This window comes from Hypanus sabinus, chromosome 12 (assembly GCF_030144855.1).
Source record: "Hypanus sabinus isolate sHypSab1 chromosome 12, sHypSab1.hap1, whole genome shotgun sequence".
NCBI lineage: Eukaryota > Metazoa > Chordata > Chondrichthyes > Myliobatiformes > Dasyatidae > Hypanus > Hypanus sabinus.
The window spans coordinates 58,636,285-58,662,355 of record NC_082717.1 but is presented as its reverse complement, the minus strand read 5'-3'; the positions used below and the strand labels follow the sequence as shown (position 1 = coordinate 58,662,355).

Below are 26,071 nucleotides of genomic sequence, written 5' to 3'. Positions count from 1 at the left end.
TGCTGAAACCTGTTTTGTTCCACTTCCTATTTTAATGGGAAGTGGATCAGCTTGATTCTAAAAGTTTCACTCCCTTCATGAACGGCTGTTAAGACCAAGTACAATTTTAAAATAAAGTCCTCTACCAAATGCTACATTCTAAATGCCCTCTTGGGCAAAGAGTGGGAGGACAGGTGGGTTCTTTAAGTTCCCTGGGAGTAATAGTATTGGGGAAGGTGGAGCTGTTTAAATGCAGGGAAATTATTTACAAATTGTATATGCAAATATTTAAACCAGAAGTTAGTGAATTATAGCATTAGAGTATTAGTGCAGCAGGTTGTGGATATTCCCTGTGGGTGAAAATACTTGCCCATGATTCCTTTCTCGGCTCTCTTAGAGCAAAGTTGTGCAAGTGTGAGGATTCTCAACTTAGAGCCAGTCTATTGGGGTTTGTGCAGGTGTTTGAAATGTGGAAGCAGAACTGCTCTATATGGCGATTTATGCAGAAGCAAAGTAACCAGTTAAGCAGAACTATGTTCAGTGAGGTAATTCAATCACTTGCTTCTGCCAGGTTTTTTTTATTCTTGCTCCTCTGCTTTTGCCTCCTCTTTCCCTCCCTCCCTCCCCCTCTTTACCTTTGCCCCTCTTCCTGTAGTTCTTCTGTCCCCTTTTCCTCTCTCCTGACCCTCTTTTCCCTCCCCTTTCTCTTCCTAGACCTCCCTTCTCTGTACAATTGAATATATACATTTTAACCATTAAACAACTATTCTATCAGCTATACACTGAGAGGCTTTATGTTTGGAACAGCCATCTCTGCCAATACTCATTTAACAATGACAGAAATGCAACTACTTCTGTTGATTAAGGTTGGTGCTTGGTCAAATCATTGGAAGTAAAGGGGCTCTCTCCGGAAATTGCAATTCTGCAGCCATGTAACATTGCACAGTGAGGATTTGGGGAGAGAAATGTGAAGTCATGGCCTGTGATATTTCATGTGCTTCAGAAAGCTAAGGTGAAAGCAGTTGAATAGATCGGTGTCCACTGGCCTGACTGTCCTTACTGAACCTGTGAAAGATTCCAACTTCTTGTATGTCCTGAGCACTCAGAATTAGTGAAAGGAACCCCCTGAACATGACCTGAACCATGTCAAAATAAGATATAAGTCCTGTTGACTTCTGATAGTAAGGCACAATATTGATAACACCTTTAGCATAGGTCATACTTTCATTCTTTTCTGACAATGTGACCTTGATGGTGAAATAGTTTCTTTGTTTATTCTTACTACGTGGGAGGTGTGGTTTTATGATTATATGACCAGTCATGCCATTTCACACCTATTTCCTCTACTCTCCCTATCTCGCCGCCATCCATTTAATGTCCATTCATTCTTTGGTGCTGTTGGTTACTCAAGTAAACAGTGGAGCCAATAATAAAACATCCTTTATTGAAGGCAGTTGATTTCAGAAGTTACCAGTGACTGGTACAAAAAGATGTCATTGCTGATATTTCAACAGTGTCAGAGCACATGGTGTTATCATCCTGTAATGTAAAGGTGACAGTAACTAACTCAGTTTTTCTCTCTCTGCAGATGCTGGCTAATTTGCTCGGTATTTCTAATGTTGCTTGTGCCCATTTTAGGACACTGTGTTTCCATAAACAGTAGAATCTTGGCAGGCACTGAGCTTTTCCCCAAAACTAATGCAGTCACATCTTCTGCAATAGTATCACTTAAGCCAGGCATCATTTGAATTTAGCTCAACCTCGGTATTTCACGCTTAGTCCTTTGTCTTCCACCTTAAGATACATTATTATATTCTAAGGATGCTACAACCATCTTCTTGTGAACCAGTTCCCTCTTATTGACAAAATATCAAATATTCTTAAGTGACTTACTGGAGATTATAAAGATTCCCATTGCTCAAAAAATGCTCAGTCACCAATCTGCTGACAGCTTACAACAAGTTGTCCTCTACTCTGGCCTGTTTCACCCTGGACTAATACTAGTTAGTTAAAAAAAAAATTGATAACTTTCTTTGCAGGTGTATTTTGCAAAATTGTAGTGATTACTGCAGACTCTTCAGTAATGTACAAAGTTGTCTTAGTGTCTTGTTATTATAGAATATTTGTTAAACTTTAAATGCTACAACAAATAGATGGCTTCAGACTTTGTAATAGACACCTGAATTATCAGCACTACCAATCTATGGCCTTTGAAAAATGCTCTTAATGTTCTTGTTATGTCAAAGGTGTACTCATTATTGACATTGCTGGTCATCTTCGGGGACCATGGCCTCTCCATTCATTACAATGTGGTTTCACCACTTCCCTTGACTCTACATGGCTTGCTAAATTCTCAATCTTAAGTCTGCATGTATTGCCTGATTTAAAACTTGCCTCCATCCAAGAAAGTCATGCATCCAGCATGACTTGTTTCCCCTTTTGGAGATGATTTGCATTCTTGTTTGAATGGACTGTTGTCCAACTGCATTGGCAATGGTGCCAATGTATTGCTTTCTGCATTCTGAATGCCACACCCACCCTCATAGAGAGAGCCATTTATCTTTGCTGTATTCTCACGCAGAGTAATACTTGCCCTTCTCAAGTAGAGGGATGACAGTCTCTGACTTCTCATTTTCCATGAGTACTTTACTGAACTGCAATGGTTTACCAGTCTGGCAGTACCTGTTATCTGTAGTCTTCTTGGCACCTCTCAAACCCACAGGTCCATTTGTTAGAGCCAGTGCACTCCAGAGTGTGCATCTCTTGGATCCTTCCAGTGCCCACTACTGTGAGGTCCTCAAACACACCACCTCAAATCTGAGTGTTTCCACCAGCAACTCCACAAGTTACTTCTCCCATACATTGAAGAGCACGTCCTGCAGAGCTGCCAGATGCCATCTTGCTCTGCCTCAGAGAAGAGTAGTTGTGGTGTTGCTGGTAGATATTCTAGCTCATGTTAGGTCAATTTGTTGCTGATTAAAACTGCAGGTGTTTCATTGCCTTTTCAATCATTATCTATGGTCCATATCACCATCAGTTGTGATATAGATGCTGCCTGACTTGCTGAGTTCCTCCAGTATTTTGCATGTGTTGAATTGGATTTCCAACTTCTGCAGACTTTCTCTTGTTTATGGTTTTGCTGCTCCACTGTAAAGTCTCTTTGAAGGGTACCTATCCTGAAGAAGTTTAAATCTTCTCTTTGGGAGTTCAGTGAAATCCTCTCTCACTGCTCCACCTCTGTGATCTCTGCTACTTTCTGACTCTTCGACCACGTACTCACCTCTACCCACTACCACAACCACATATCATTCGCCACCTTGTGCTTCTCCAGCCCTTGACCTTTCCCATCCACCTGGTTCACCTATTGCCTTCCAGCTAGCCTCTTTCCCCTCTGCCTACATTTTTTTATTCTGGCATCTTCCCCCCTTCCTTTGCAATCCTGAAGAAGGGTCTTGGTCCAAAACACCGACTGTTTATTCTTTTCCATTGATGCTGCCTGACCTGCTTGAGTTCCTGCAGCATTTTGTGTTTGCTTCCTGGTATTAATATCCTTGTTATTATCCATGTGATCATTGGGATTGTCCGAGATGTGTTTCCCTGTCTACGTCAAACAGACTGATGTTTTTTTCACAAACTTGCATTAGCGTGACTCTAAGAGTGCTGGGCATTCTTCAAAGGACATTCTAAGGCCTGAAGTTTCCATAACCACATGATAAGCTCCTCCCAGCTCCTCACAAGTTGCTTTCCTGCTGAATCCACTGCTAGTATCCATTTGACTTAACTGGGGACAATGCTCCTGTTATCACTTTTGTGGGCTTGTTTGTGGGCTTGTTTGTTTCCTACTTGCACCATGATGTCCCGACTTCAACTGTTTTACAATTCTATGCTCCATACTCATTCTTTTGGTTATTCTACATGCTTACTCAGATTAGTTTTGCCTGAATTCATTCATTTGCCATTATATACACAAAGCAGTGCTGCAGCTGCCAATTTAACGTGGTCTGAATGTCTATTTAAAATAACATTGAATGTCCATTCAATGTTTTTATAGTACTTTCATAATTGATTGTATTAGATTTGTAAACAAGATCCTACCAATGCTTCATAATTTCTGGTTTTATTACCAGCAATACTTCCATCTTCCTTCCTTCATATATGATCATGTTCCTCTGATTATTATCCTCTCTCAGAATTTTGTTAATCTCATTCAGTCTTGGAACATCTCCACTTATTCCAGAGCAAATGGCTGACATCAGTCATATCTCTTAAACCTGCTGACATACCTACCTTATTTAATACCCACTGTCACTTCAGCCCCAGCTAGAGTACCCTATTCTCTATAAACTTCGCACTTGATTATTGTCCTGCTACTCCTTCAAGCAGCAATTTCCCATCCTCGCCAATGTTGTGTCCTTAGGCTTTTTGGTCTTTGGCACATCTAGGCAAACAATAAGTAGAGTTACCAATAAAATATCCTTTATTGAACACTGTTAACTCTTAATGACACACTATCATTCATGTACAAATCCCATCCTCTGAGGATACAAAACTGTTCAACTTAGCAACCTAACTACATAAAACCAAATTTAACTGGCTTGAAGTTCAATTCATAATTTAACTTAACTAATCAACTCTTTAGTTTGTATCCAACTTAAATAATCTTTTAAAAAACAGAAATCCAATAAACCTTTTGCTTACCAAAGGCTATTATAACTTGAAGATTCTTATATTTTTTGAACTTGTTGATGATTTGTGCTGGAATTCAGCCACTGAATAGATTCAAAACAGATTTTGCACATGTGACAATTATGTGACATCAGTAATTTACCTATGATTCATTTATGTGTTTCTTGGAATGAGAGTAATATAGAGAGATTGGAACTGAGGGAAGATCAGCTATGTTTGTAATGAATAGTGGAACAGACAAGAAATGGTCTAATCCTATTTCTTTCTCGATATTAATTTTCCATTGTTAACTCTAACATACAATGATTTTATTTGAGGGAAAACTCCTTACATAAAGGAGGGGATTATTCTAACACTCTTAAATCAACTCATAATCTTATTAATTTGTAATTTTTCCCACATGTCTTTCTTGTGTTCAAATCTCCATTTATTTTTTATGTGGAGAATAGTTAATAGAGATATTTGCCTCCCTTGTTCCTCTTTATAGAATGTGTTCTACCTTTTAACCAAATGATTTGTGGAAGTCGGGTTTAGGTCATCAATAAAATGCTGTGTTCGTGTTTGGAGTTTCTAGAACAGTGTCTAGTTTGCAAAGCCACTCTATGCAGAACGTAAAAGCATTGGCTTTTCTTTAGCGAAGAAGGATGGGATTGATCTGTACTGTGCTACATCCAAAATTCTTGTTTTCTTTTCATTTTGGTATTCATTTTTAAATAGTTAAGCCCCCAGTTAAACAGGAGAGGAAGTGATTGTGAATACGCTAAGTATTTTATATGTTAATATTTGCCCTGTGTTATTTAAGGGCCCAGAAAAGGATATTGATAATGATTTCTGAGTATTTAAAGCACAGGACCTGAACATATCTATATTTAGGTCTCAAGCTGCTTCCTGAATAAAATAACCTGCATTTCAGCATTTACTAGCTAGCTCCTGTGTTACCTTTATGTGGCCTCAATTTAAGTTTCGATGAATGTAGGCAGGTTCTACTTAAAGGAGGGAAAAAAAAGGCAATATGTAGAGATTAGAAATAAGTACAATACACCCGGGTAGTGGTTTCTGTCATTGAGTGGACAATACAACTCCGGATGTGTGTGTGATGCCTATTGGCTGTGCTAAATCCATCCACACCCTCTGTCATCTGTGTGGTTGTATTACTAACACTCATCGCTGGTGCTGAATAATAAGCACCTGCATGCAGTGTTGATTGAAAAGCTAAAATAAAATGGTGGAGACTGCGAGCATCAGGAGGACAAGGAGCGCTGCGTTGATTAATTTAGCTGAAAAGTTTGTCCAGCCTGAATTTGGCCCACCCTGTTACCAACTCTGCTGAGTGGTTCTGGGTCAGACAGCTGCTTTTTGGGCTGTCTCAAAAGTAGCTGCAAGTCCAAACAAATCCTCTGCTGTGGCTGCCTTCTCAAGTTGCTGGTGGAACTGCTGACCTGTGCTGTATGTGACGAATGGGAATATTTAATTCAAGCTACTGTCTTCCACACCTCTCTCATTAAAACTAATTGCTTGTCACTTTCCATTGGAAAAAAAGAGACTTGCAAATGGAATATACTGGATGTGCAATAACACTTAATGGAAGTTCTTTTTTTATTCTGCTTCTGTTTTCTTTTCATTAATTTTCATTTCTTTCTCTTCCCGAGAGCCATTTAAAAATAAATATCATATAATGTACAGACATGTACTGTATGCCACAGTGATATCTATACCTGGAAAGATTTACTGCTCATTCAAAATATGTTTAATCATGTCAAGGAAATCTTTTTCATCTTGGCTTTAGGGATCATAAAGAGTCCAGAGCTTGGTTGAACTGTTCATTTTATTTTGCTTAAGAATTTTTTTGTGGTGGTTTGGAGATTTATATCTGGTTGGAGAATACTGTTGGTAATTGGATGAAGTTTACTTTATAAATAATACCTGCTCTAGCAGTTTGTGAAGGAACTTTTGCAGTTTGGAGGTAATCATGTTGGGGTGTAACAGGAAAGTAGGTATTAGGGAAGAAGATGATAATTGGAATATTGCTCCATTTATTTTTTTGAATAATCAGCCAATTTTTCCTCTGACCTGTTATCCCAGCCTGTCCAGGACGTGTTAGGCAGATGGTTAAGGTAGCTAGGCAGGGCAAGATCGAAATCATGAAATCTCTTCCCTCATAAAATTGTTAAGGACATGCCAATTGAAAACCTAAAATTGAGATATAGTTTTTTTTTACCCCCATTGGGCAAAGTTACTGCAAAAATGAGGTGGATATGCTGTTGCATTATGGATTAGCCATGATCTAGTTGATGGAATAGACTTGCTAACATTTTTACATTTGTATATCTGTTGCTTTTGTGACATTGTACAAAACCCACATTGTTATCAGATTTGCATTTAACCGTTAGCTGTATTATAGGAAATGGCATCCTGTGCATTTGTGTGTTTAATCCCCCAGATGATCTGTTACTATTCTGAAATCTGTTACTCTTGATAATGGCTACTTGTGATAACTTAGAAAAATATTTTTTTGCAAAGAAAATAATTTTCTAAGCTATCACAAGTAGCCATTATCAAAAACAGTCTTAAAGCATACAGGACGTAAAACACTGGTCTTAACATTCTCAAATGTAAAGGTTTATTTTGTGTTAATAGAACTGTACTTGTAGCACCTCTGGGGTTTGCCATCACTGAGAAATTGTAGAGTGTGACTTGGCGAGTGGCCCTTTCTACTCAATTTATACTTATGATTGTGTGGCTAAGTACAGCTCCAAAGCCCATTTAAGTTTACTGACAACACCAGTGTTGTTGGCTGAATCAAGTATGGTGATGTTGACGTCACAGACGATCTAGCACGTAAGAGTCATCACAGAGATGGCTTGGCAGCGCCTCTGCTGTTTTTTTAAAGTTTGCGTAGCTTCGGCATATCGCAAAAAAAAACTTTGGCCAACTTCTGTAGATGCACAGTAGAGAGTTTCGTAACTAGTTATATCACAGCCTGGTATACTCAGGAACGAGAAAAGGCCGATGCAGCCCAATCCATCACAGGCAAAGCCTTCCCCACAATTGAGTACATTTATGCGGAGTGCTTACGCAGGAAAGCAGCATCCATCATCCAAGACCCCCACCATCCAGGTCATGCTGTCTTCTTGCTGCTACCATCAGGTAGGAGGTATAGGTGCCGTAGATCCCACACCACCAGTTGCAGGAAGGGTTATTACCCCTCAGTCCCTGAGCTCCTGAACTGGCAAGGATAACTTCAGTCACACTGCACTGAACTGATTCTACAATCCACAAATTCACTTTCAAGGTTTCTTCACAACTCGTTCTCAGTGTTATTGCTTCATTTGCATAGTGTTTCTGTTACACTGTGGTTGTTCTTTGTTTACTTATTTTTTTTCTTGTAAATTTTAATGTTTTTCTATTTTTCCTGTAAATGTCTGCAAGAAAATGAATCTCAAGATAGAATATGGTAATAAATTTACTTTGAACTTTGCAGTTGTTGTGGTTAAAGTGATGCTGAGCCACAAAACTTTAGATCTGACCTTTCTGAGGATTGTATACCTTTGTGGTAATTGGTGTTTTACTCTGTTTGCAAGCCTGTCAGCTAAAAATCTCTGCTGTACAGTTACTGTCAGAGCAGGTGTCTCATTTAAAATGCATTTGGGGTATTACCAATGTAACTATCTGTTTCATTTTGTGTTTTTATAACCAGAAGCAAACAGACGGCAAAAAGGAAGCTGAAATAAATTGTAACGCTACTCATTTCTTTCAGCATTGATAAAGGCAGGCCTTCTGTTGGTTGGGTTTGACCATGGATATTGTGTCCTAGCTGTGTACTCAAGCCAGGACAGAACAATCTGTTACCTATGCAGCAGGCTCCATCTGTTGAATCCAAAGGAATGGCAGAGACCGATACTGTTTGGCACCAGTGGCGCTGAAGGAGATGCCAGTCAACGTAGGACTGCCTTAGGGACTCTAGCGCCAGACCTTTCCTCGGGGTTTACTCCTGAAGCCTTCCCCATGAATAGGTATAGCTGCAAGGAGTGAAGGTTTGAGATTAGTGTTTTCCTTCTTCTAAGTGAGCTGCCAACCATGCTGATGAGCCGCATCTGCTCAAAGTGACTGGTTTTTAGACACGAATAACCTGCCTTTGCCCCTTATCCTGTCAGAAGAGGTGGTTCCACCGGGCTTAGTAGTTAAGCCACACATGGAGGCCAGAAGCTGGACTTGGTTGTCAGAGGCTATTTGAGATGCACGCCATTGGGAGCATTTAATAGTTGTGGGAACTTATCCCAACTACACACCCCCCACCCACCTCTGGCCATAACAAAGTTAAGGAAATATAAATTATATACCACAGGTTATGGTTTATGAGCACGTCGCAGCAAAAACATGAAAGTAGAAAGACTCTTGTAAATTGAAATGGAATAACTCATTCCGGTATTTGTTAATATTCTAAGTTCTTGACCTAGCTCCAGAACTGTGCATGTCATGAAATCTTTTTCTTTACAAAAGCCAAAAATGCATGCATCTCACAAAAGCTGTCTTCTAATCAAAATTTATATCCAAAATATGTAAATGCTTTTTTATTATTAAATATTTATGCTTAGTCAATTTTCTTTTTTTTAATTTCCTCAGCAGTTGAACAGCTCTGAAAGAGGGAACAGGAAGATAGTTGTGAAACACACCATTCATTTATTGGCTGTGGGACTGGTATTTAGGTCTGGAGAAAATTAAGCTCTCGTTCTATTGCTATACTGCCTGGGCACTGAGATTTGAAAACAGTGCCTGCTTATGAATTTAGATGACTGAGTAACGTTGATCTAACAGCAATATTGGCTAATCAGCGCTTTAATGAATGGTCCTTTGGTCCTTTGATTGATAGTCCTTGTTAGTGTTTTTGTTGGGTGTTTCAGAACTCGTAAGTGAAAAGCTGGTTAAATAAACTGTACGGTGATAATTGCAATGACATTGACACACTGAGTTTTTAAAATTTTGTTTTGATTCTGCAGTATGATTAAAAGCAAACACTTCACATCAGATCCACTCGACAGTGCCAGTCTCACACTCAGAATAATGCATACCTGTGAGGGAGGAAAGCTTAAGCAGTTGATGAATGTTATCTGAATCCATAGATTATTTTACCAGTTTTAACATCTTCCTGGCTGTGCTCTTATCACAAGGGATCAAAAAGATGTGTATACAAGAATAATACCAGCTAATCTCCCATGGTGTGATGTTGGGAATTGAGACTAAGAGGAATCTTTGTGTGAAGTGTGATTAAAGGCAGACCAACATTAAACCAGGGCACGATAGTCATAATCCTGTTATATACAATGTCTTAATTTTAATATACTATGATTTTATGTTGTATTGTGTAATTAATACAAAAATGCCATACTTTGGTAAGTAGAGTTTTCTTAGAGTAAAGGAAAAGGACTGGTAAATTTTGGGCACAGTTATTTGCCTTTTCCCTTCACATATTCCAGGGATGTGCTGTGTCTTTTATTATAAAATAATCCTTTGACAGATGACATTTCTAGGAATGATGTGATGACTGGAATATTTTAGTTCTCTCTGTTTTATTTATTTAGTTATGGGTGGAGGAATATACCAAGAATGTGGAGATGCTTTCACTAGATGAGCAAACCTACATTTAACAGTGTGGGAGAAAACAGGAAATCATTTTAAAACTGGCATCTTTCTATATTGTACTGCCAGGCAGGTGGTGATGGAGCTGAAAGAAGTAGGCACTCCTCTGTAACAGCATTGATTATCTTGTATGAATTCTTTTCATGAATGTATTTGTATTTGAAGGCTTTGTCAGGCCTGGTAACCTGATAAGCATATTAACTCCCACCTGAAAAGTGGTTTAGATCCACTCCAATTTTCCTACTGGAGCAGCAGGTTCACAGTAGATACCATCTCATTGGCTTTTCACACAACCCTGGAATATCTAGGCAGCAAAGATGCATACATCAGAATGCTCTTTATCGACTACAGCTCAGCACTCAATACTATCATCCCCTTAAAACTAATCAATAAGCTTGAAGATCTTGGCCTCAATAACTCCTTGTGCAATTGTATTCTCGATTTTTCTCACTTGCAAACACCAGTCATTTTGGATTGGCAACAACATCCACTCCATGATCTCCATCAGCACAAGTACTCCACAAAGGTGTGTGCTTAGTTCCCTGTTCTTCTCACTTTACACTTATGACTGTGAGGCTAAGCACAGCTCCAATACCATATTCAAGTTTGTTGTGACGCCACTGTCAAAGGCCGAATCAAAAGTGGTGATGATTCAGTATATAGGAAGGAGATTGAAAATCTGGCTGACTGGTGCCACAACAACAACCTCTTACTCAATGTTAGGAAGACCAAGGAGCTGATTATTGACACCAGGAGGAGGAAACCAGTCCTCATTGGAGGATTAGGGATAGACAGGGCCAGCAACTTTAAATTCCTCAGTGCTTTTGTTTCTGAGGACCTGCCTAGCATGAAAGTGCAATTACAAATAAAGCATGGCAGTGCCTCTACTTACTTAGGAGTTTGCAAAGATTTGGCGCATCATCTAAGCCTTTGACAAATTTCTATAGATGTGTATTGGAGAGTACTGTATATTGACATGTAGGCATTCAATACTATCATTCTTTTAAAACTAATCAATAAGCTTCAAGGCCTTTGCCTCAAAACCCCCTTGTGTAATTGGTTCCTCAGTTTTCCCATTTGCAGACCCCAGTCAGTTTGGATTGGCAACAATATCTTCACAATCCCTATCAGCACAGGTGCACCACAAGTCTGTGTGCTCAGCCCCCTGCCCTACTTGCTTTCCACTTACGACCGTGTGGCTAGACACAGCTCCAATGCCATATTCAAGCTTGCTGATGAACCACTGTCGTTGGCTGAATCTAATGTGGTCATGAATCAGAATGTAGGAGGGAGTTTGAAAATCTGCAGATCTCTTACCGAATGTTAGCAAGAGCAAGGAGCTGATTATAGACTTCAGGAGAAGGAAACCAGAGGTCCATGAGCCAGTCCTCACTGGGCAATCAGAGGTGGAGATGATCTGCAACTTTAAGTTCCTCAGTGTTATTATTTTGGAGGACCTGTCCTGGGCAAGGCACTTAAGTGCAATTATGAAGAAAGCACGGCAGTGCCTCCACTTCTTCAGAAGTCTGTGAAGATTTGGCATGACATCTAAAACTTTGACTAACTTCTATTGATGGGTAGTGGAGAATATATTGATTGGTGGTATGGAAACACCAGTGCACTAAAGCAGAAAATCCTATAGAAAGTAGTGCATATGGCCCAGTCCATCATGGGTAAAGCCTTCCCCACCATTGAGCACATCTACATGAAATACTGCCACAGAAAAGGTAGCATCCATCAGCCAGTGACCTCCATACCCAGGACATACACTTATCTCGCTCTTGCCATCAGGAAGCAGGTGTAGGATCCTCAAGACTTGCACCACCAGGTTCAGGAACAGTTACTACATCTTAACCATCAGGCTGTTGAACGAAGGGGGATAACTTCACTTGTCCCATCTTTGAAACGTTCCTGCAACCAATGGTCTTTCTTTCGAGGACTTGTAAGCTCATGTTCTCGGTAGTTATTGCATATTTATATATTATTATTTTTTGCACCGCTTGTTGTCTTCTGCACTCTGGTTGAATGCTGAAGTTGGATGGTCTTTCATTGATTCTGTTATGGTTATTATTCTATAGATTTATAAAGTGTGCCCACAAGAAAATGAATCTCAGGGTTGTACAGTATATGGTGACATTTATATACTTTGATAATAAATTTACCTTGAACTTTTAGATTTGAATCTGAGATCAGTAACCTCCTATGTGACCTATAAATCATTAGCACAAGATGTCAGCAACACACACAAGATGCTGGAGGAACCCAGCAGGCCAGGCAGCATCTACGGAAAAGAGTACAGTTGACGTTTTGGGCTGAGATCCTTCGGCAGGCTGGAGATAAGAAGCTGAGGAGGAGATTTAAAAGGCGGAAATCTATTGCTCAGCTTTTTTTTCTCCAGCTTGATGAAGGGTCTTGGCTTGAAATGTCAACTGCATTTTTTTCCATAGATGCTGCCTGGCCTGCTGAGTTCCTCCAGCATTTTGTGTGTGTTGCTTGGATTTCCAGCATCTGCAGATTTTCTCTTGTTTGTGGTTGGAGCACAAGATGTCGCCAGGTTTTGACGAGCTCATAAAATACACTCAGGGATCCAATCCAACAATCTATTGGGACAGGTGCCTACATTCTGAGCAGTTTGTCCGGTATTTGCTAATATCTGTTCAGTGAGTCGTCATTCAAATGCAAATGCATACCAGAAGCATTGTGTATTACAGTAGTCACTGCAGAATGTCAGAAAGCATAGCTGGAATTTCAAGCTAGATCAGCAGTCTATTCTGATTGACATCATTGTCTGTCAAGGCCTCCGTAACATTTAGTCTGATAATTATTCTGTTGGACATGTAACTGATTGCTTTACATTACTGGGGCTGTTTATGGTAGTAGTTGCTAAATTCTGTATATTTGGAATATTACAGTATACAGTAGTTGGCTTCTACATTATCCAGGTCATTTTGTGCAGTGGTGAAATTGTCCAGATTGTTTGTTACTTGGATTTTTCAGTCCAGTAGGTATTGCATTGTCCAGTTTAGTTATTTAATTAGTTAGTTTTAGTTAGTAAGTGATTTTTGTTTTGGTTGGATTATTCAATGCAAGGTTAACTTTTTTAAAATCTGCCTTACCAATTGCAGCAACAACTGAGTCCGGACTAATAATGTAGCTTGAAGTGGAAACTAGGGCTACAATATCTGCATTGCTCAATACATTAAAGTTTATTTTGAATGAAACCTAGAATTATGAGGAAATCATTCCAGGTGGATTTGATGTTGTAATTAATATAAATTAAAACACATTTGGGTTACGGAGTAGCAATTACACTAGTGCTGAACTACAGAGGAAATTGGCACAAAACTTCCGGTTAAACCTGATTGCTAAAGTAAGCAAATATTCTAGTGATGGGGTGATTTGTTTTAAAGATAATTTTGACTGAAAGTGGGGACTGCTTATTTTAGAGGCGTTTTAGTTACATTATGTATCCTAGATTCCCATTTTCAAACTGAAGGGGGTCCAGTGTTCAATAGCTGTTTCTTGTACAGTGGGGTGGAAATTCTGCCTTGCCTCCAATGCTTGAATGTTATCGTTGTCTGTCCGCAAACAGGACTGACCATTATCTCAAAATGCAGTCTGGTCGGTACATTGGGTTAGATCACAACTTAGATCTTGTGTTCTGTTTTGGCTGTGTGGTTTAATGTGCCATTAGTTTTAATGATTGTCTTTGTATATATAGAACAGGGTGGGTATAGAATATTCCAGGACCACTAGGTCCTGACTGTATTTGTCATCTATTTTTGTTACCTAATGTCAAGTACTTTGCATTTATTTGCAATAATTTTCGCCTGTCGTTTTCTACCCACTTACATATTTTATCCATCTGATTTTGCATCTCCTTTGACTTTACTTCCCCAACTGACTGGCATTGTCTGCAAATCTGGCTGTGTTCCATTGAGTCTCACATGAACATAACAAATAGTTTTCGATGTTTGATCAATATTGTTGGATCACTGTTCACCTCAACATTGCTCTGTTAATCTTTATTTATTGTTCCAACTTTGCCCAGCTATATAGGCAGCTTGCTTTATATGCAAACTCAACAAGGTTCAAAGCATTAACATTATTTTTAACTGAATTGTGTACTGTGCTTTGAACTTTGAAACAATTTTTTCCCCCCAGAAGAAAAACTAATGACAAACTGGATTGTTATACGTACATACCAGATGATTAGTTCATTCCGGAAGGTGGCGGCCCTCCTTTCCATTATGTGTGCTCTGAGTTTGAGCTCTGACGTTACTTTCATTCTACCTGGATTCCACTTTCTGGAGTGAGAATTTGCAAAAGTCCAACAGTTTATACCCTTGGCAGGTATGGCAAAGGAAGTCCTGTAAATGAGGCTAAAACATAGACATCCTTTGTTCTTTCAGAAAAAAATGGTATCAAACCAAATTGTTAATGAGTTGATTAAGGTGGTAGTGGGATAGATCAAAGCAAAGAGCAAAACAATATTTTAAGAAACTCAGGTAGAAAAATTCAAGGAGTTGCTCCTGGTGGTAAGACTAGTGTAACATAAAGTTTTGTTGTGGAGCCACCTGATGTATAACAGCAAACATGAAGAAATTTGCAGATGCTGGAAATTCAAACAACACACACAAAATGCTGGTGGAACACAGCAGGCCAGGCAGCATCTACAAGGAGAAGCACTGTCGACGTTTCGGGCTGAGACCCTCAAAGGGTTCCACCATCATTTTGTGTGTGTTGATGTCTAACAGGCTGGACTTGGTATCTCTCAAGGTTCATAGTATGTGGAGGCTGCAGAGATGGGGAGGAGCAAGGTTGTATGTAGTTCTGAAAAGGCTGAGAATTACAAACTAGAAGTGTTGATTAATTAGTTCATGAACATGGGTGAAGGTTTTAGGATAGATATATATCTTACCTGGGCAAAATTGTGGTAGTATATAGGAAACTGTGAATTTGGCCCTTCCTCTTGGAAAAGGCAAATAATCAGGGAGTTTACCCTGTTGCATGCTTCATTGCCTTCAGCATTTAAATTCTTCTCTGAACGTTGCTTAATTTGCCTGCTGATGATCTCCTTCAACATTGGTCACCTTCCAAATGTGTGGGCTTCGGACTATAACGTCTGTTATATGGTAGGATTAGGCCTCTTCAGAATTCAAAGGGACTGTTTCACCACAAACCAGTAGAACATATGCTTCACTGTAATCAAATTGCTGGTAAACTTGCCTTTTGTTACTTGTTATATATAGGTTTCAAGGGTATTCTGAAAATGTATTGATCTGTGATATCCTGGAATTCCCTAGCAAGATTGATTTGTACTCAAGTGTAAAGGGAACAAAATACTTATTTACTTTGGATCTGATGTAGCACATAAAAACACAGAAGTTAAAGAACACAATAGTAAAAAACATAACAATTATAAATACATAAGATAGCTTTTTACATTGATTGTATTGATAGATAAAGTGACATTAGTCACAGGAGTGTCTGTCCAGAAGGTGACTAACAGGAAATATTAAAGTAGTGGTGGTTGGGGGTGTGGAGGGATGAGTTAGTGGGTGAAGGTGTTGATTATATATTATTTATGTATATGTATGCATGTGTATATATATTCTGAAGGATAATTGGAGAAGAGCAATTAATGCTATCCTTTTCACAGACATTTAGATCCTAAATTTGAATCTATGACTCGTAGTTGTGCTATGCCAGGTAAGTAGGCATGGCATTTGAATGTACTTGGCAATGGTTGCCCTGAATCCTGATCACTTAAATGTGGTTTTGGCAGACTTCCAGAGCTGGAAGGGCGTGTGAAGTTTGTGATATATTGTAATTCCTGTAGAATATTTAGAGTAAGGCATTTAGAGCATTTAGCCAAATATATTGCCAGCATGTTCTGAAATATTGCAAAGTTTTAATAGAACTTCTAAAAGGATGATCCTCCAGAAAACTGCAGTTCATTTCTGCTCACTGAGCTAAGTATCAGAGTGCACTCTGTTTGGGAGATGGCTAACTAAATGTCAAATAGTTATACACAGTAAATATATTTCACATTTATAGCTGGGGGGGGGGAGTCAATTAGAAATGGCTCTTAAGGAATCAGAATTTCATCCAAAACTATTGGAGAACTTTCCAGCGTAGAAATGATTCATAATCTCTGAATGAGCTAAGGCGTTGGTTGTTTCTGGGTTACTTGCACCTTTGTGCCATTAGAATTCTTCCTCCAGAATCATCAGCAATCTTTTCAGCTTTTATCCATTGTGAGAAAGGCTCAGGAGTTGCAGTATTTTTTAAAGACCATCTTGGTGCCTCATGATATGCTGCTGTTGTGAATGACCCCTGATCTCATTTGCTGCTGGAGGTGCGCACTCTTAGATTCTCCAGGGGAAATAATATTTAAAAGGGCACTACTGGCACTGGAAAGCAGTACTCAAACTGTGCATATAAAAATTGTAAATGTTAAGCAGGATATGTCAGTCGGTTTGCAATGGCATACTTTGAATCAACCAATAAAATTGCAACTTGCAAGTGACGTCATCACAGGGGGCATCCATTCTACCTGCACTCATCGAGCAAAATGACAAAATGGTATTCAAACACTGTGAACTTTTCTACCCACCTCCTAAGGTGTATACTAAACTCAGAAAATGATGGCTCACTTTTGCAGGACTATAGAGTGTAATTGTACTGACAATTTAACTGCTAATCTGAACCAAAGCATTGTTAGAAGCTTGAAGGCTGTTTGCATCTTTTAAAGCATTTTGAAGTTAATTTTAGCTCCTGAGAAGAGGAAGATCACAGGAAGTGACTGCAGAGAGGTACATTTAACAGCTGTATACACTTCCTGCACTGATTTTTTTTTTCCAAAAAAAAAAACAGCATTTGAAATTTTTGATTAGAAAGAAGCTATACAAGTATTTTGGGAAATGATTGCATGAACAATTTTCACTGCTGGTATTAAAATTAATGAAGTGTTGTTATATCCATTTATTATTGAACACCATTCAATTTTCCAATTTTCCATTTACACAAAAACCACCTCAATACCAGCTTTGAATGTTTGATTGAATATTTTTTTTTAAAAAAAAGGCCTCTTCTTTTCTCTTTCTTTCTGCTGTGTGAGCTTTAGCTGGCACATAAATTTTGACTTATCCGTATCTCACGTAGGCTGCTGAATTTTGGTGCATGAGCATGTACTGTACAGACACAGCTAGATTCTGTTTGGCAATGTCCTGATTGTAATGTGCTTTGCATTGTTCTTTGGTGAAGCACAATGTGAAATATATTAGTCTGCCCTTTTATTTTCTGTGATGTCTTTCTAACTTGATCTCCACTTAAGCTGTGTGTCTCTTTGTGGTGTGAATCACTAAAATTGGGAGATGAGTGCTGCAGACTAGAATCTGTGCATTTTGGGTGATATGTTTGCCGTGGTTATGATACAATGCATTATTTTATCTCTCTGAACATTTGATGGATTCTGTCTAGTAAAAGGTCCCTTCTTGCATTTTCTTTTCACTCTTTAACCCTAAGATCATTTTTTCTGAACCATAATGTCAGTGCCTTAATCTATTTCTCTCTCTGGAATACCAATGTAAATCATGACATCTTTTTAGTTTGGTTAGCGCTGTCAAATGGATTTCATGAGAATGTTGCCTAAAGGCATTTTGATGACTTTGACCTGCTCTAAGTTTATGATGCAGACATTAATTTTGATCTATAATATGTAAAGTAAGCACTATTTATCAACAATGAAAATATATTGCTTTTTTAACTGGTAACAATGTTAAAAATTTGTGAAAATATTGTATAACTTGGAATTTCTCTGGGATTCCTAATGAAGTTGTTTTCATAAGGAATTCTTCTGGCCACAGAACTGAATGATGACCAAGCAACTCTGAATTGTAAAAAAATAAAACTCTTTCGATAAAGTGATTAGTGATAAAAGATGTAAAGACAGTACACAATGGGACTGTTGGAACCTGTTTTTTTTTGAGTACAGCAAGAGTTCTTCAAGATTCAAAATAGTACTGTCTGTGGCTGTAGCCACAACTGCAGCCTCACAACAGAACAAGGAACGTGTTTTTGGTAGCTGTCAAGGTGATTGTGGCCATGAGCTTAATTATCTGTTCCTTGCAGAGATAGTTGCAAGACCCGTGTGTGTCCTCTCTCACTTGCACTCTTGAGCTTCTCTATTTAACAAGAACCGGTGATATTTCATTCCTCCTTATCGATCAGCATGGATAGAAATGGGCAACATGTGTACACGCTTGCACTCACACTCACAGTTGATCCCAGGCAATGCCAACATTGCATTATATTCAAATTGAAAGGTATCTTCTATTTTAGTTTGAGTCCTCTTCCCCAGTTCCGTTGAAGACTTGAAATGCTGATTGTTCTTTTATGTGGAGATGCTGCTCAACTTGCTGAGTTTTTTTTCCAGACTTATTTTATGTTGTTTCATTAGTAAGTATTTCAGTTATATTATGATGCCTTCAGTTATGTTTTGTAACTCCAAAACCTAAAAACTAAGTAAAAGAGAAGTGTGGAGCCAGGGGATAATTTGTGTCTAGTTTGTTTTTCTTCAAGTGAGGCACGCGTATATGACATGCTGGCGTAATGACAAATGCCATTCACGTGCTTCATAGATATAACCATAATGAATTATGTATACCCCAAAGAAAGCTTAATTAAACAATATATTTACAATATTACTGAAATATTAAATTACGACACTCCTTCCATTCAGGCCTAAAGATTTAATCGCTGTACAGGATTTCTTACTCTTGTGGGATATTGTCTTTCCTGACAAGGGAGGCCACTCTGTTTGGCAGGTGAGACTTGTGGCTGTGAAAATAATCTCATGTTATGGGGCCTTCTCTGTGGTGGTTGTCGGACTTGAGACTGCAGGAAGTGATTCTGACAGCTCTGGACACCTTTCTTCTCCTTCTCTCAGCTTTCCTCTCTGGATCGATTTTGATCGTTGCTTCTCTCCCAGTCGCAGCTTCTTGCTCTCTCTTTATCTTGATCCCTTTCTTGGGTGTGCTCCTTTTCCTTATCCTTGTTTCTCTTGCAATCCCTATCACGGTTTCGCTCAGTCTGGCTCCCAGTCACATTTACATTCCTGCTCTCATTCTTCCTCATATTCCTTTTCTCTTTCACAGTTTTCTCTTTCTTTTCTCTTCTTGATCTTCTAAAAGTGCATTTAGTTCACTGGAGTATTCTCTTATTCATCCTTCTGTTGATCCCTTTACAATTTGATCTCTCCATTTGTTTCCCTCATCCACAACATCATCTGGTAACTATTCTGTTTTCGTGTCTCCATTGACTCCTTTATTTCTGGTCTTCCATTCAACCAGCTGGGCTTTGGTCTTTGCATTTACTTTTACAAGCAGCTTTTTGTCTCCCATTTGAAGCTCATGCAATAACCTTAATGTGTGCAAAGTGGATTCTAGTCCTTTATACCAACAAAATCCGAATACTTGCAACTTTCCTAAGCTCCTTGAACTGTCTTCCAGCTTAAAACCAAGGCACATTTCACAAGTAACTGCCCAATTAACATATCACAATCTTTCTCAGGTATGTTGCCTACAAAAACTGTTGTAATTGGACCATTAATTTCACTATTTTCATGTTTCTTCTGAGCAGCATGGTCCTTCCTTGGTCCAATATGCTTTCTAATCAGAGGTCCAGAGGTTGGCACCAACACCTATTTGTCCACTGTTGGGCAACACTTCATGGTGTGCGGCATGGAGACAGTTGTGGCATCATCCAGTGCCTTAATTTGCTTTCAGTTGACTCTTTTACAGGGGATGTGGCATGCAAATAATGGTCGGATCTCCAATATAGTTACTGTATTGTCTCAGCCACTCACACCCCCATAATTGTTGACCGTCCTGTTTTTACCACATACGAGCCTAGTGTGGCTTGTTGTATTTCACTGTTACATATGTCATTCCCACAGGAGGTATCTTTTCTCCAGCATTATTTCTTAGTTGGATACCTGCAGGCTGTGGTTCAGTATCTTTAAAATGCCGTTTAAGCTCATTTTGTGGAATGACTGAAACCACTGAGCCATTGTCCAATTCCATTTTAATTAATTTGCTGTTCACTTCTGGTGTAAGCCATATTGCTTGTCTATTGTTAGCTTTCACGTTATAAATATCAAGGCTACCCAGTCCCATGTCACTCTCGTCACTATCAGATTTTTCATCAACAGCATATAGATTAGTGTTGTTGTTGAAAGTGCAACTTGACTTTTTATATTATTCTCTTCCTTCTGCAGTCCATTTATTTTTGTCTGTCTGATATGTTCTTTGTATGTGTCCTACTTTGTTGCATTTTCTGCAAGTTTTGCCTTTAAACCTGCATTGTCTGGTGCATGTACTCCTCGCCACAGTGGTACCACAATTTGTTTGGCCAGGTCAGTTTCTGTTTGGATGTTGCAATTTTGTTCATACTCACTTTAATTCCTGAATGCAACACAATTGCGTCTCTGTCTGCTGTTTCCATTGATATAGCTATTTCAACTGCTCTTTTAAATGTAAGTTGAGCTTCAATTAGGAGCCGTATTTAAATGTTTTCTTGTAAGATTCCAGAAATGAAACAATCTTTCAGTGCATCATCAAGCCCGTTACCGAATTGACAATGTTGAGACAACTTCTTCAATTCAGTGACATACACTGAAACGGACCAAAAGAAAAGCAAGGAGTTGGGAGATAATGTGGGTCTAGTTTCACTTTTACTTTAAGCAAGGCACTCATGTATCATGTGCTTCACACATATAATAACAATGAATTATTCTTTAAACACCAAAGAATGTGTAATCAAACAATATATTTACAATCTTACTCAAATATTACAGAAATATTAAATCCACATCACCTTCATTCTGGTGTAATCTCCAGGGCCAGGTATCTTTTGAACTACTACAGAAAATCAAAGGTTTCTCACGGTTGACAACCAAACCAAGAAGTGCTAGCTCTGGCACTGGATAAATGGCAAGGAGCTGGTGAGAAAAAAGCAAGAGGGCAAAGACAGAAGGTTATCTGGACATTACCTCTTTGTTTAGCTATACTGTATTAAATACATCTCATTGACAAATAAGTAATCCCATCTCCAGTTCCTCATTTGCTAAGATTCCTACAAATGATCACAGTCACTAACTATTACAGTGCCCCAGGTCAAAATGCAAAAGCCAGTTAACTGCTTCCAATCTAAATAGATGAATATTCCAAACAATTCCTGTCATATTCCAAACAAAAGTCATTGAAAATAAAATAAAATTGCAAATGGTAGAAATCTGTAAGATTTATCACTGAAAATACTGGAGATATTCAGCAAGTCAGGCAACATCTGCAGAGAATGAATTGGAGTTAGTGTTTCTGATTGACAGCATTTCATCAGAATGTTCAACATGGGTGCCATATCAATGATTGTAGGATTCTGAGATAATGCAACAGTTTGAAACACTGGCAAGAAAGGAAAGTAATATGTATGTGTTTACACCATGTCATTCAAAATCCAGGGGTAGTGTGGATTGCAGAGCAGGTAGGTTGTGTGAAAGAACAGTAGGTATGAGCTTGTCATCTTTTTATTTGTTTTATCCCACTGCTCGCCACAGGTTTGGCAACCCTGCCTGGAAATTTGCAGGGGTTTTCCCTTCTGCCAGATTGGGCCACATTTTTTTCTCCAGAGTGACAGAAATGTAATGAATGAAGCATGATCGACAGAGATTTTTGAGTGGTGGTGGAGAAGTTTAATGAGCAATGCCTTAGGGGCAGTGGCTGATACACTGATGAATCTTGGGATTTGAGGATGCATTCATACATCTTGACTACTTTTTGAACTTCTGGACTTTTAGTATTCAGGTCTTCAGGGCTTGACCACAAGGCTAACCTGCTTCCATTCCGCTTTCCATGTTTGACTTTCGTGGGGCTCTAGACCTCCTTTGTAGTTAATCTTTCACCCGTCAATTTCTCTCACCAAATCTTATGGTATCATGCTTGGATGCCTGTGGATTAAATGTTGTTCAATTTTGTGCCACTTTTAGTTCTCCCAGTCAGCATGAGATGTGAAGCAGTGTCAGCTCCCACTCCAGACTCAATTTCTTTTGTCAGAAGTGAAGGTTGGTTTTAGCTGATGATACTATCCACTCAGTATTTATTCCCTGCTGAGGCTCCTAGCTAATGAATAGCCAGTTTAGCACTGGCCTGATGTTGAGCTGTGACAATTAGTGGGCAGTGTGAAGTTGGCGTGCTGCCTGCATATTCCTGCTCGGATGCAGGTTAATTGCATGTTGCGATCCTTGTCCCCATGTTCATGGCCTATTGAATTAGACTTTAATTCATTTCTTTGCATCTCATTTTTTTTTTGATTTTGGTGTTTAATGTTTGGATCTACAGTAGCTTGTGCATCAAATGTTTGTTGGGTGCACCCACAGTGATGCCTTCATGGCTATTTAATGGTGGAGGACAATATCACAAAATAATTTTTTTCCAGCCAAGTTTTAGGGAGAAATATTAAAAATTGAAAGGTTTTTCCCCTACCCGCTGTCTAAAGAACAGGGGTTATAGTGCACCCAGCAAGCATGTCAAAAGATTTCAATTCAATCTCGGGACCTTCTAAACTATCTAAAGATGTACATTTATTTTCTGAGTCACTTGGTCTCTTTTAGTATTTTGAGAAAATTGTTGTAGGAAGAAGAAGAGGGAAAATTGTGGAAAAAGATAGAGGACTTTGATAAAGGGGTTGTCGCTTGGAAGAGAACAATTATGCAGTTATTTATTAATTCCAAATATTAACTGGAATGATGGGATAAAAAGGAATTTTGGTATTGCCACAGGGGTGTTCTATTTACCAGTAAGACAATTTTAAATAAACTTGTACCTTTCTGTTTCGGACTGCTGTTGCCTTGTACTTTGTGGCATCTATTTTTGGACTCGAAATATGGCTCAGGGGAGTGAACCTCTGGGGCTTTGCGCTGCACTGCACACTTTTTAATTAATTTGTTGTGTTTGAGGAAATCTTCACTGGTATTTGATAATTAACCCTTTGAGTATCATGTTATTATTGCAATATTTTTACAGAAAAAGTATGCTAGGTTATGTTTTCCGCAAATTAAAATGTTTCATTAATGAAATAAACAATAGTTCTGTGGATTTTTGTCTTTATTTCTTTTTCACAACCGACATAATACAGAATGTTAAATATAATCAGCAGGTCAAGTTGTGTCTGTGGGAAAAGAAACAAAGATATTTATGATTTTCTCTTTTGTTTTAATATCTTCTTCTGTGATTAATTTTAGAAAACTCCTTGGCATATTTAGACCATAAGATCCTAAGATCTAGAGCAGAATTAGGTCATTCGGCCTATCAAAGCTGCTCTGCCATTCAATAACGGCTGATTTATTTTCTCATTCAAACCCATTCTCCTCCCTGTAACTTTTGATGCCTTTACTAATCAAGAACTTATCAACTCCCTCTTTAAATATACCCAATGACTTGGCCTCCACAGTAGTCAATGGCAATGAATTCCATCTTCTGGCTAAAGATTTTCCTCCTCAATTCTGTTCTAAAAGGACATCACTTCCATTCTGAACCTATGCCCTCTATTGAAAACTCTGCTCAGCCTAGGCCTTTCCATGTTCAGTAGCTGTCAGTGAGACCCCCTTCACTCTTCTAAACTCCAGCAAATATAAGCTGCAAACACTCAGACACTCCTTGTATATTAACCATTTAATTACCAGGCTCATTCTTCTGAACCTCCTCGGGACCCTCTCCACTGTTGGCATATTTTTCTTAGATTTGGGGTCCAAAATTACTTTCAGTACTCCAAATGCAGTCTGAGCGAAGTCTTATAAAGCCTCAACATTACATCCTTGCTTTTGCATTCTAGTCCTTTTAGAATAAATGTTAACATTGCATTTGTCTTCCTTTCTACTGCATCAACTGGCAATCCACTTAAGGAAACTATGTTGACTTTGGCTTATTTTATCATGTGCCTCTAAGGGCCCCAAAACCTCACCTTAATAATGGACCCTAAGCAGCTTGTTAGCTGCTGAAGTTGGGCTAATTGGCATATAATTTCTTGCCTTTTGCCTCCCTCTCCTTTAAAAAAAATTGATATTTACATATTTCAAGTCCAATGGAACCATTCCAGGATCTTGTGATTCTTGAAAGATCACTACCAATGCCTCCTCGATCTTCACAGCTAACTCTTTCAGAACACTGGGGTGTAGTCTATACAATCCAGGTGACTTATCTACCTTCAGATCTTTCAGATTCCCAATCAACTTCTCCTTAGCAATAACAGCTACACTCAATTGTAAACCCTAGTACACTCCAATTTCTGGCATTTACCTGAGTCTTCCACAAAGAGGACTGACAGAAATTACTTAGTCAGTTTGTCCACCATTTCTTTGTCTCCCATTACTACCTCTCCAATATCATTTTCTGGCAGTCATATGTCCACTCTTGCCCCTCTTTTACTCTTTATATATCTGAAAATATATCTTTCTTTTGGTATCCTTTGTTATATTTTTGGCTAGCTTACCTTCTTTCAGCTCCTAATTGCTTTTTAAACTGTCTTCTGTTGGTTTTTTAAAAACTTCCCAATCCTCTAGCTTACCACTAAAGATTGCTATATCATTTACCTTCTGCTTTTATGCTGTTTTTGACTTTTTTTGTTAGCCACGGTTGATTAATTCTCCCTTTAGATACCCTGGTTTTCTTCTTTGAGTGGGACTTATCCTTCTGAACTACTCCCAGGAACCCCAGCCATTGCTCTACTGTCACCCTTGCTAGTGTCTCCTTCCAGTCAAGTTTAGCCAGCTCCTCTTTCATGCCTATGTAGTTTCCTTTATTTCACCATAATAACAATACATCTGATTTTAACTTTTTCCTCTCAAATTACAGGGTGAATTCCATCATATTTTGATCACTCTCTTAAGGGTTCCTTTACCATATAACCATATAACAATTACAGCATGGAAACAGGCCACCTCGACCCTTCTTGTTCACGCCGAACACTTACTCTCACCTAATCCCACCTACCTGCACTCAGCCCATAACCCTCCATTCCTTTCCTGTCCATATACCTATCCATTTTTTTAAAATTACAAAATTGAACCTGCCTGTACCACTTCTACTGGAAGCTCATTCCACACAGCTACCACTCTCTGAGTAAAGAAGTTCCCCCTTGTGTTACCCCTAAACTTTTGCCCCTTAACTCTCAACTCGTCTTCTTGTTTGAATCTCCCCTACTCTCAATGGAAAAAGCCTATCCACGTCAACTTTATCTATCCCCCTCATAATTTTAAATACCTCTATCAAGTCCCCCCTCAACCTTCTACACTCCAAAGAATAAAGACCTAACTGTTCAACCTTTCTCTGTAACTTAGGTGCTGAAACCCAGGTAACATTCTAATAAATCTCCTCTGTACTCTCCCTGTTTTGTTGACATCTTTCCTATAATTCGGTGACCAGAATTCAGTGCATTGAGCTCCCTAATCAAAACTAGTTCATTACACAACACCCAATCCAAATTTGTTGTTCCTCTATTGGGTTTGACCACAAGCTGTTCTAAAAACTAATCTCATAAATATTTTACAAATTCCTTTCCTTGGGATCCAGCACCAACCTGGTTTTCCCAGTCTACCTGTCTGTTGGAAATCCCCCATGTCTATCATAGCATTGCCCTTTTTGCATTTTTTTTTCCATCTCCCGTTGTAATTTTTATCCCACATCCTGGCTACTGTTCGGAGGCCTGTATA

At 38.8% G+C, this 26,071-nt stretch overlaps 1 protein-coding gene across 3 annotated transcripts in view; it reads left to right on the top strand.

Annotated features, from left to right (window-relative positions):
• Window positions 1-26,071, top strand: part of bcl11aa (BCL11 transcription factor A a) — a 182,320-nt gene that overhangs the window by 48,544 nt on the left and 107,705 nt on the right. The gene's annotated exons all lie outside the window — the stretch shown is intronic.